The sequence below is a fragment of the Octopus bimaculoides genome, chromosome 18, assembly GCF_046866305.1.
Source record: "Octopus bimaculoides isolate indiv1 chromosome 18, ASM4686630v1, whole genome shotgun sequence".
Classification (NCBI taxonomy): Eukaryota; Metazoa; Mollusca; class Cephalopoda; order Octopoda; family Octopodidae; genus Octopus; species Octopus bimaculoides.
In genome coordinates this window covers 48,237,591-48,247,590 of record NC_142945.1, presented here as the reverse complement: position 1 = coordinate 48,247,590, position 10,000 = coordinate 48,237,591, and the positions used below count along the sequence as shown (strand labels likewise).

At 40.4% G+C, this 10,000-nt stretch overlaps 6 non-coding genes across 6 annotated transcripts; all 6 read left to right on the top strand.

Annotated features, from left to right (window-relative positions):
• The first annotated feature begins 2,894 nt into the window (after positions 1-2,894).
• On the top strand, positions 2,895-2,966 carry Trnaf-gaa (transfer RNA phenylalanine (anticodon GAA)). Its single transcript has one exon. It is a non-coding gene; the product is annotated as a tRNA-Phe (tRNA).
• A 1,514-nt stretch (positions 2,967-4,480) lies between these two features.
• Trnaf-gaa (transfer RNA phenylalanine (anticodon GAA)) lies at positions 4,481-4,553 on the top strand. Its single transcript has one exon. It is a non-coding gene; the product is annotated as a tRNA-Phe (tRNA).
• A 1,480-nt stretch (positions 4,554-6,033) lies between these two features.
• Trnaf-gaa (transfer RNA phenylalanine (anticodon GAA)) lies at positions 6,034-6,106 on the top strand. The gene has a single exon. It is a non-coding gene; the product is annotated as a tRNA-Phe (tRNA).
• A 406-nt stretch (positions 6,107-6,512) lies between these two features.
• Positions 6,513-6,586, top strand: Trnan-guu (transfer RNA asparagine (anticodon GUU)). Its single transcript has one exon. It is a non-coding gene; the product is annotated as a tRNA-Asn (tRNA).
• Positions 6,587-7,572: 986 nt separating this feature from the next.
• Trnaf-gaa (transfer RNA phenylalanine (anticodon GAA)) lies at positions 7,573-7,645 on the top strand. Its single transcript has one exon. It is a non-coding gene; the product is annotated as a tRNA-Phe (tRNA).
• Positions 7,646-9,554: 1,909 nt separating this feature from the next.
• Trnak-cuu (transfer RNA lysine (anticodon CUU)) lies at positions 9,555-9,627 on the top strand. Its single transcript has one exon. It is a non-coding gene; the product is annotated as a tRNA-Lys (tRNA).
• Positions 9,628-10,000: the final 373 nt, after the last annotated feature.

The window sequence follows — 10,000 nt, the reverse complement described above, 5'->3', positions numbered from 1 at the left end:
TGTATATATATATATATATATATATATATATATATATATATATATATATATATATATATATACATACATACATACATACATATATATATGTGTGTTTTCATATAGATATATATGTAGGTGTGTACATTTATATACATATTTATATACATATATATGTAGGTATATTTATATATATATTTGTATATATATATATATATATATATATTTGTATATATGGATATGTGTATGTATGTATGTATGTATGGATGGATGTGAGTATGTATGTATATGCAGGTATGTATATAGTTGAAATCTCTTTACCCTCCCCCCTCCGCCCTCTCGTTGCACTAATTACCTCATACATTTGCTCTCATCCGTATACAACTATTTCTGCCGTCGCTTTAAACGACATAGAATGGGCTGCCACCACCACCACCACCACCACCACCACCACCACCACCACCAACCACCATCATCATCATCATCATCATCATCATCAGGATAACCATTGTTATCGTCGTCATGACCATCACCTCGCTTTCATATTCTTTCTTTATGCTTTCACGCTTGTTTCCATTCCCTCAAAGCCGTAGGTTCCATTCTCTGTGGGTGGTCTGTCAATCAAGAGTGCAACCACCACCACCACCACCACCATTACCACTAGCACCACCACCACCACCACCACCATTACCACTAGCACCACCACCACCACCATTACCACTACCACCGCCACCATTATACACACTGGCAACTCTACTATTATCATTTCCAACACCACAACCACAACCACCAACACCGCTATTCAACCGACAAACGGCTACTACCACCCACACTATCACCAGCACCACCACCACCACTACAACCACCACCAACACCAACACCACCAACACCAACACCACCACCACTACAACCACCACCAACATCCCCACTACAACCACCACCAACACCAACACCACCAACACCAACACCACCACCACCAACATCCCCACTACAACCACCACTACCACCAACACCACCAATGGCATTACTGTCTCATCGTCTTGATCATCACGAGAATCACCACTACAACCACTACTACAACTACAAGTACTCACCACCGTCACCACCTCCGCTACCATCATCACCACCACAACCACCGCCACTACCACAACCACCACCACTACCACAACCACCACCACCACCATCACCACCCACCATCCACCACCACCACTGTCACCTCCAGCACCACCACCGCCATCACCACCACCGCCATCACCACCATCCCCACACACCATCCACCACCACCACCACCACCACCACCACATTCCTTGCTCTCACCATCATCAACACCTTTAGCCACTCAGGCTTTAGCCTCTTACTATTCCTCACAGAACACCTTTCCCCTTCATTTTCCTTTAACACCACAATCCAAAGTTGACCACCACCACATCATCACCTATGTGCGCCTCTGCTCTCACCACACCTCATTTTGGGGACTCCTTCCTCTATCATTGTTTTACACTTACCCAATTGACACTCGCTTCAAAACAAAATATTCCTAACACATGAACTGTACATTATCACACCCCCCCACACACACACACACATACAAGTCCTGCCTGCAATGTTATACGCATCTGAGACTTGGGCCTTGACGAACAGAGAACAACAACAACAACAACAACGTCTGCTTACGGTGCAGAGAGCCATGGAAAATTCGATATTGGGAATCTTGCTAGATCACACCCGGAACGAGGAGGTCAAGGACAGATCTGGAGTTGAAGGACGTCGTCACAGAATACGACCACGCAAAGGCGGCGAGCTGGCAGAAACGTTAGCACGCCGGGCGAAATGCTTAGCGGTATTTCGTCTGCTGTTAGGTTCTGTGTTCAAATTCCGCCGAGGTCGACTTTGCCTTTCATTCTTTCAGGGTCGATAAATAAATTACCAGTTGCGAACTGGGGTCGATCTATCAACTGTAAATAAAAACATGACAACACCTTGAAAGATGGTGGAAGAATTTTGGCGGAATCTGATAAACGAAAATATTTAGTGAAATATAATTTAAAGACAGGACGAAAAGCTTTCGAATGAAGCATAGTTCATTAAATAAAATGAGATCTATAAAAATGTTCAATACAGAAGACAAATGCAATGGAATTCCCAATATAGAAGAAAGCACACGACGCACAGAAAAAGATTTTTCCACAAAATCGCATTTCGAGATACTGTGCCACCGCATGCATTTGTAGAAACATGAATCAATCAGAGGACGATAAATGGCACAGTGCTGCTTATTTCCCACTTTCATCAAAGCCCAAAGAATTTTTCGTTCGGTCAGTTTGACGAACTCAACGCTGAAAACGGACGGAATACAAGTATATGATATGAAAGAAAGAAAACAGATGGACAATGATATTATGCAACATATGAAACAGAATTTGTGGAAAACAAGTGTTTCTAGTTTCTGTTCCGGTTCAGGAATTCGCAAAAACACCGGTCGCTCATAGGAGGATGAGTGACAAAGTACCATTTATTTCCTACTTGAGTCAAAGACCAAAGTAATTCCCAGTTGATCTAGAGTCAGTCACGTCATGTGATTTGGCAGATTCTACGCTGCGGTTCATAGTTCTAAACTGAAATGGGAAAGATGACATCCCTCCCACTTGTGGCCACGGTAGCCACAAGTCAATGTGTATAGTAGTTCCCGGTAGAGGCGAATCTCCAATACATTCGTTTTGTGTGTCACGATTGCGACAAGGTAGGACAAAAAGTAGTAACTGTCATGTCTGGAGAAGCACTTCACTGAATAGCCACTGGTCAGCGAGCAGTTCTCCTCCGTTATGATTTCGTCTCGCAAATTTAATTTCATAAATTGCGACCAGAATACGCAATTTACAGAATACGTAAATAAAATCGGATATAGGCGGTGTGCAGCCGAAATAGCTCAGTGGGAGAGCGTTAGACTGAAGATCTAAAGGTCCCTGGTTCGATCCCGGGTTTCGGCAGGGCGCTGTTACGCTATTTTGCTCTTAGTTTCTATCTAATAAAATATTTTGGAAATATCTGTAGTATCCAAGATTTTTCGTGTCATCTCTTCGTATGTGTCGTTCTATTGTGTAACGCCATTCGGAGTGTGAAAAAAAAAACACAAGAGTTGTGAAAATTATCTTGTTTTCTTTGGGTTTTTTTTTTGGTTTTTTTGTTTTTTTTTCAATATTATAGCAGAGCAATCGTAATCAATAAGTATGTTTGGAAAATTTTCAAAGGAACAAGAGGCATATATTAAGAAAGATTAGGTGAGGCAAATTCCTGTATTTATGGTAAATCTGTTTGGAAATAGTCTCCTTTCTTGGTGATTTTAAAAGAGAATTAAGATTCTTTCACATGTATATATATTTCTATTCAATGAGCGAACAAAAGCAAGACAAAAGATATATCACTTGAATAATTGAGTGAAGTGTCTCTGCGGCGCAATCGGTTAGCGCGTTCGGCTGTTAACCGAAAGGTTGGTGGTTCGAATCCACCCAGAGACGATTGAGACCTTTTGCTTCAGGTTTCTGAACTTACACCTGCAGGAAAGCTTCTGCTGTCTTCTCGCCAACTGCATTCACCTTATATTAAATTTTATTTCGGTTTCTCGATAGATTTTATAAGTAGCGCAATGTACTCTTATATTCGCAGTCGAGGGCTCGACTCTCACGTCGAGTGAATTGTATATTTATTTGTATGCTTCGTTCTTGTTTTTCCTTTTGTGTTGTTTCTCGTCTTAGTTTTGGATGGAGGCAGATTATCAACTAGCCTGGGGCAAGGTAATGGTGGGTGTGGTGTGGGATTTGGCCCAATCAAGTAATTGGCCCATTTTATCTTGTGGGCTCTATGAAAAGTGATTCGTATCTGGACATGCTTGGCAACAAGATGATGCATCACGTGCATTCTCTGGGGAAGGAAAATCCCGTCTGCTTTCAGCAGAAAGGGGCTTGGCCCTATTATGTATTACAGGTTCGAGATTTTCGGAATGAACATTTTCCAGGGAGATGTTTCGGGTGTCGCGGGCCATTTGAATAGCCACCACGGTCACCAGATTTAACTCCCATCGACTTTTTCTTCTGGGGCTACATTAAATCCCTTGTGCATTCTGAAAAGATTCGTGACCAAGGACATCTTTTTCAAAGAATTGTTGAAGTGTGTGAACAAGTCAACGGCAATGAAAAGTTATTTGAGAGGGTTCATCGCAATTTCAAATTCCTTATGAACACTTGTTTAGAGCTACATGGCCAACACGTTGAACATTTGTAATGGATTGCCTACTTCATTGCTAATAAAGCATACTTGATATCTCCCATGGTACGTGACTTTGTGGCCACCCTGTAGAATTATCTGCCAGGTCTGGCGAAACACATCCCTGAATAGCCATTGGTCAGCTATCGGGTTTTCTCCGTTATACTTTTGTTTCGAAAATTTGCGGCAAAACTATTTCAATACAGAATACATCAATAAAATGGCAATTCAGCAACGCACAGCCGAAATAGCTCAGTTGGGAGAGCGTTAGACTGAAGATCTAAAGGTCCCTGGTTCGATCCCGGGTTTCGGCATGGTACCTCATTTTTTTTTTATTTTGTCCTTGGGTTCAATCGAATTATAAATATCTACGAAATTTCTATGACAACTTGGTTTTCTTCACGCCATCTCGCCATAAACATCGTTCGACAACGCAACGTCATTGTAAATGGAAGGAAACAGATCACAGACTGGTGAAAATAATAATTTTTTTCAACATTTTATGATGCAATTTTAATTAATAACTATGTTTGGAAATTTTCAAACTAAAGATATGGATTTTTAAGAAAGATTAGGTGAGGTGCATCCCTGTATTTATGGGTAATTGTTTTGGAAATAGTTTTTACCCTTGGTAATTGTAAAAGAGAATCAAAATTATCTCATGCCTCCGTTTCTCTGCTACAAATGAAAAAAACTAAAAGAAAAGAAATATATCTCGCAATCCTTCCATAAGTGTCTCTGTGGAGCAATCGGTTAGCGCGTTCGGCTGTTAACCGAAAGGTTGGTGGTTCAAGCCCACCCAGGGACGATTGTGACCTTTTGCTTCAGGTTTCTGAACTTACACCTGCAGGAAAGCTTCTGCTGTCTTCTCGCCAACTGCATTCACCTTATATTAAATTTTATTTCGGTTTCTCGATAGATTTTATAAGTAGCGCAATGTACTCTTATATTCGCAGTCGAGGGCTCGACTCTCACGTCGAGTGAATTGTATATTTATTTGTATGCTTCGTTCTTGTTTTTCCTTTTGTGTTGTTTCTCGTCTTAGTTTTGGATGGAGGCAGATTATCAACTAGCCTGGGGCAAGGTAATGGTGGGTGTGGTGTGGGATTTGGCCCAATCAAGTAATTGGCCCATTTTATCTTGTGGGCTCTATGAAAAGTGATTCGTATCTGGACATGCTTGGCAACAAGATGATGCATCACGTGCATTCTCTTGGAAAGGAAAATCCTGTCTGCTTTCAGCAGAAAGGGGCTTGGCCCTATTATGTATTACAGGTTCGAGATTTTCGGAATGAACATTTTCCAGGGAGATGTTTCGGGCGTCGCGGGCCATTTGAATAGCCACCACGGTCACCAGATTTAACTCCCATCGACTTTTTCTTCTGGGGCTACATTAAATCCCTTGTGCATTCTGAAAAGATTCGTGACCAAGGACATCTTTTTCAAAGAATTGTTGAAGCGTGTGAACAAGTCAACGGCAATGAAGAGTTATTTGAGAGGGTTCATCGCAATTTCAAATTCCTTATGAACACTTGTTTAGAGCTACATGGCCAACACGTTGAACATTTGTAATGGATTGCCTACTTCATTGCTAATAAAGCATACTTGATATCTCCCATGGTACGTGACTTTGTGGCCACCCTGTAGAATTATCTGCCAGGTCTGGCGAAACACATCTCTGAATAGCCATTGGTCAGCTATCGGGTTTTCTCCGTTATACTTTTGTGTCGAAAATTTGCGGCAAAACTATTTCAATACAGAATACATCAATAAAATGGCAAATCAGCAACGCACAGCCGAAATAGCTCAGTTGGGAGAGCGTTAGACTGAAGATCTAAAGGTCCCTGGTTCGATCCCGGGTTTCGGCATGGTACCTTATTTTGTCCTTGGGTTCAATCGAATTATAAATATTTACGAAATTTCTATGACAACTTGGTTTTCTTCACGCCATCTCTCCATAAACATCGTTCGACTACGCAACGTCATTGTAAATGGAAGGAAACAGATCACAGACTGGTGAAAATAATTTTTTTCAACATTTTATGATGCAATTTTAATTAATAACTATGTTTGGAAATTTTCAAACTAAAGATATGGATTTTTAAGAAAGATTAGGTGAGGTGCATCCCTGTATTTATGGGTAATTGTTTTGGAAATAGTTTTTACCCTTGGTAATTGTAAAAGAGAATCAAAATTATCTCATGCCTCCGTTTCTCTGCTACAAATGAAAAAAACTAAAAGAAAAGAAATATATCTCGCAATCCTTCCATAAGTGTCTCTGTGGCGCAATCGGTTAGCGCGTTCGGCTGTTAACCGAAAGGTTGGTGGTTCAAGCCCACCCAGGGACGATTGTGACCTTTTGCTTCAGGTTTCTGAACTTACACCTGCAGGAAAGCTTCTGCTGTCTTCTCGCCAACTGCATTCACCTTATATTAAATTTTATTTCGGTTTCTCGATAGATTTTATAAGTAGCGCAATGTACTCTTATATTCGCAGTCGAGGGCTCGACTCTCACGTCGAGTGAATTGTATATTTATTTGTATGCTTCGTTCTTGTTTTTCCTTTTGTGTTGTTTCTCGTCTTAGTTTTGGATGGAGGCAGATTATCAACTAGCCTGGGGCAAGGTAATGGTGGGTGTGGTGTGGGATTTGGCCCAATCAAGTAATTGGCCCATTTTATCTTGTGGGCTCTATGAAAAATGATTCGTATCTGGACATGCTTGGCAACAAGATGATGCATCACGTGCATTCTCTTGGAAAGGAAAATCCTGTCTGCTTTCAGCAGAAAGGGGCTTGGCCCTATTATGTATTACAGGTTCGAGATTTTCGGAATGAACATTTTCCAGGGAGATGTTTCGGGCGTCGCGGGCCATTTGAATAGCCACCACGGTCACCAGATTTAACTCCCATCGACTTTTTCTTCTGGGGCTACATTAAATCCCTTGTGCATTCTGAAAAGATTCGTGACCAAGGACATCTTTTTCAAAGAATTGTTGAAGCGTGTGAACAAGTCAACGGCAATGAAGAGTTATTTGAGAGGGTTCATCGCAATTTCAAATTCCTTATGAACACTTGTTTAGAGCTACATGGCCAACACGTTGAACATTTGTAATGGATTGCCTACTTCATTGCTAATAAAGCATACTTGATATCTCCCATGGTACGTGACTTTGTGGCCACCCTGTAGAATTATCTGCCAGGTCTGGCGAAACACATCTCTGAATAGCCATTGGTCAGCTATCGGGTTTTCTCCGTTATACTTTTGTGTCGAAAATTTGCGGCAAAACTATTTCAATACAGAATACATCAATAAAATGGCAAATCAGCAACGCACAGCCGAAATAGCTCAGTTGGGAGAGCGTTAGACTGAAGATCTAAAGGTCCCTGGTTCGATCCCGGCTTTCGGCATGGTACCTTATTTTGTCCTTGGGTTCAATCGAATTATAAATATTTACGAAATTTCTATGACAACTTGGTTTTCTTCACGCCATCTCTCCATAAACATCGTTCGACTACGCAACGTCATTGTAAATGGAAGGAAACAGATCACAGACTGGTGAAAATAATTTTTTTCAACATTTTATGATGCAATTTTAATTAATAACTATGTTTGGAAATTTTCAAACTAAAGATATGGATTTTTAAGAAAGATTAGGTGAGGTGCATCCCTGTAGTCATGGGTAATTGTTTTGGAAATAGTTTTTACCCTTGGTAATTGTAAAAGAGAATCAAAATTATTTCATGCCTCCGTTTCTCTGCTACAAATGAAAAAAACTAAAAGAAAAGAAATATATCTCGCAATCCTTCCATAAGTGTCTCTGAGGCGCAATCGGTTAGCGCGTTCGGCTGTTAACCGAAAGGTTGGTGGTTCAAGCCCACCCAGGGACGAATTTTTTCAGTTTTGCTGAAAATACACCAGCGTTGAAGCTTCTCTTTTTTCGCCCATTACGGGAATAGAATAGAACAATTTCTGCAGTTGTGGTTTATAACAAGCTTTATTTTTGCTTCTTTTACCTTTGCAGGTGCTTAATAAGTGATATATAAACTGATATTATAAAAAGGTCGAAAACTTGCCCAATTTCTCTTCCCAATTTCGAAATACTGAGAGCTCGCCGCCTTTAAAAGAAGGAGTAGTATATCTATAATATCCTTTTCTACTCTAGGTACAAGGGGAGGGGACCAGTCGATTAGATCGACCCCAGTACACAACGACCACGAAAAGATGAAAGGCAAAGTCTACCTCGGCAGAGATTGAACTCAGAACGTAAATACAAATGAAATACTGCTAAACATTTCGCCCGGCGTGTTAACGATTCTGTCATCTCGCCGTCCTCTTAATATGGGCATTTAATATATTTATTTCTTTATTGCCCACAGGGGGCTAAACATAGAGGGGACAAACAAGGACAGGCAAAGGGATTATGTCGACTCCAATGCGTAACTGGTAATTAATTTATCGACCACGAAAGGATGAAAGGCAAAGTCGATCTATGCGGAATTTGAACTCAGAACGTAACGACGGACGAAATACTGCATAGCATTTCGCCCGGCGTGCTAACGATTCTGCCAGCTCACCGCCTCAATAATAATAACAACAACAACAATAATAATAATATTAATAATAATAATAATAATAATAATAATGATGATGATGATGATGATGATGATGATGATGATGGTGGTGGTGGTGGTGGTGGTGGTGGTGGTGGTGGTGGTGGTGGAGGTGACGATGCCGACGACGACGACGACGACGATAATAATAATGATAATAATAATAATAATAATAATAATAATAATGATGATGATGATGATGATTTCTTTTATTGGTCAGGAGGGACCAAGACGTGGAGGGCTCTGTAGAACGACGAGTTACAGCACACATAAACAAATACAAAAACAAAAAAATACGAAGACCGGTGAGGGTTGGTTTACATCAACCAAAGGGAGATACTACCACATTAAGGTATATAACAGAGGATATATAATAGAAATTAGAGAAATAGATAGAGAAATAAATAAATAAATAGAACCCCCAAACGGACGTTAATTGATGATCTACATATTTACGTCTGTGTATGTCTGAGTGTGTGTGAGCGACTGTGTGTGTGTATATACATGCATACATGCATACATACATACATACATAAATACACACGTACGTACATACATATACACATACATAAATAGATACATATCTATACACGCATAAAAGTACACATACGGTTTCGTGGTGATAGGACCAAAAAACAACTCATTACAACTAATCTCGTAATACGCACATAATATATACATAAAAATAGGCAATTTAATCTATCCCGCCCGGCTAGCTCAGTCGGTAGAGCACGAGACTCTTAATCTCGGGGTCGTGGGTTCGAGCCCCACGTTGGGCGCATTCTTTTTCTTTTATATAAATACATCTTCTGGTGATCAGCGACAAATGTCATACTTTCTTCACGCTTTCGTTCCTCTGTTGTTTTTCTCTTTTTTAACCATTAAAATAGACATCACTTTGTTTATAATTTCGAAAGTCAACGCGCCAGAACCTGTTGTTTCCCGCCAGATCAAAGGGAGGTAATTTACCTCAAATTCAACGTCTCTTAGAATGTCTACTCACTTTTGACCTACTCTCAGTTTCGTACTCAGCTATCAATGGAGAAAGAAGTTCCGAAGTTTGGTTATGATACTCTATCTACTATGGACTCTCTCGTGGCTTTACACCATTGATTACTATACAAGTATTACGTAAAGGACATCGAATACAAC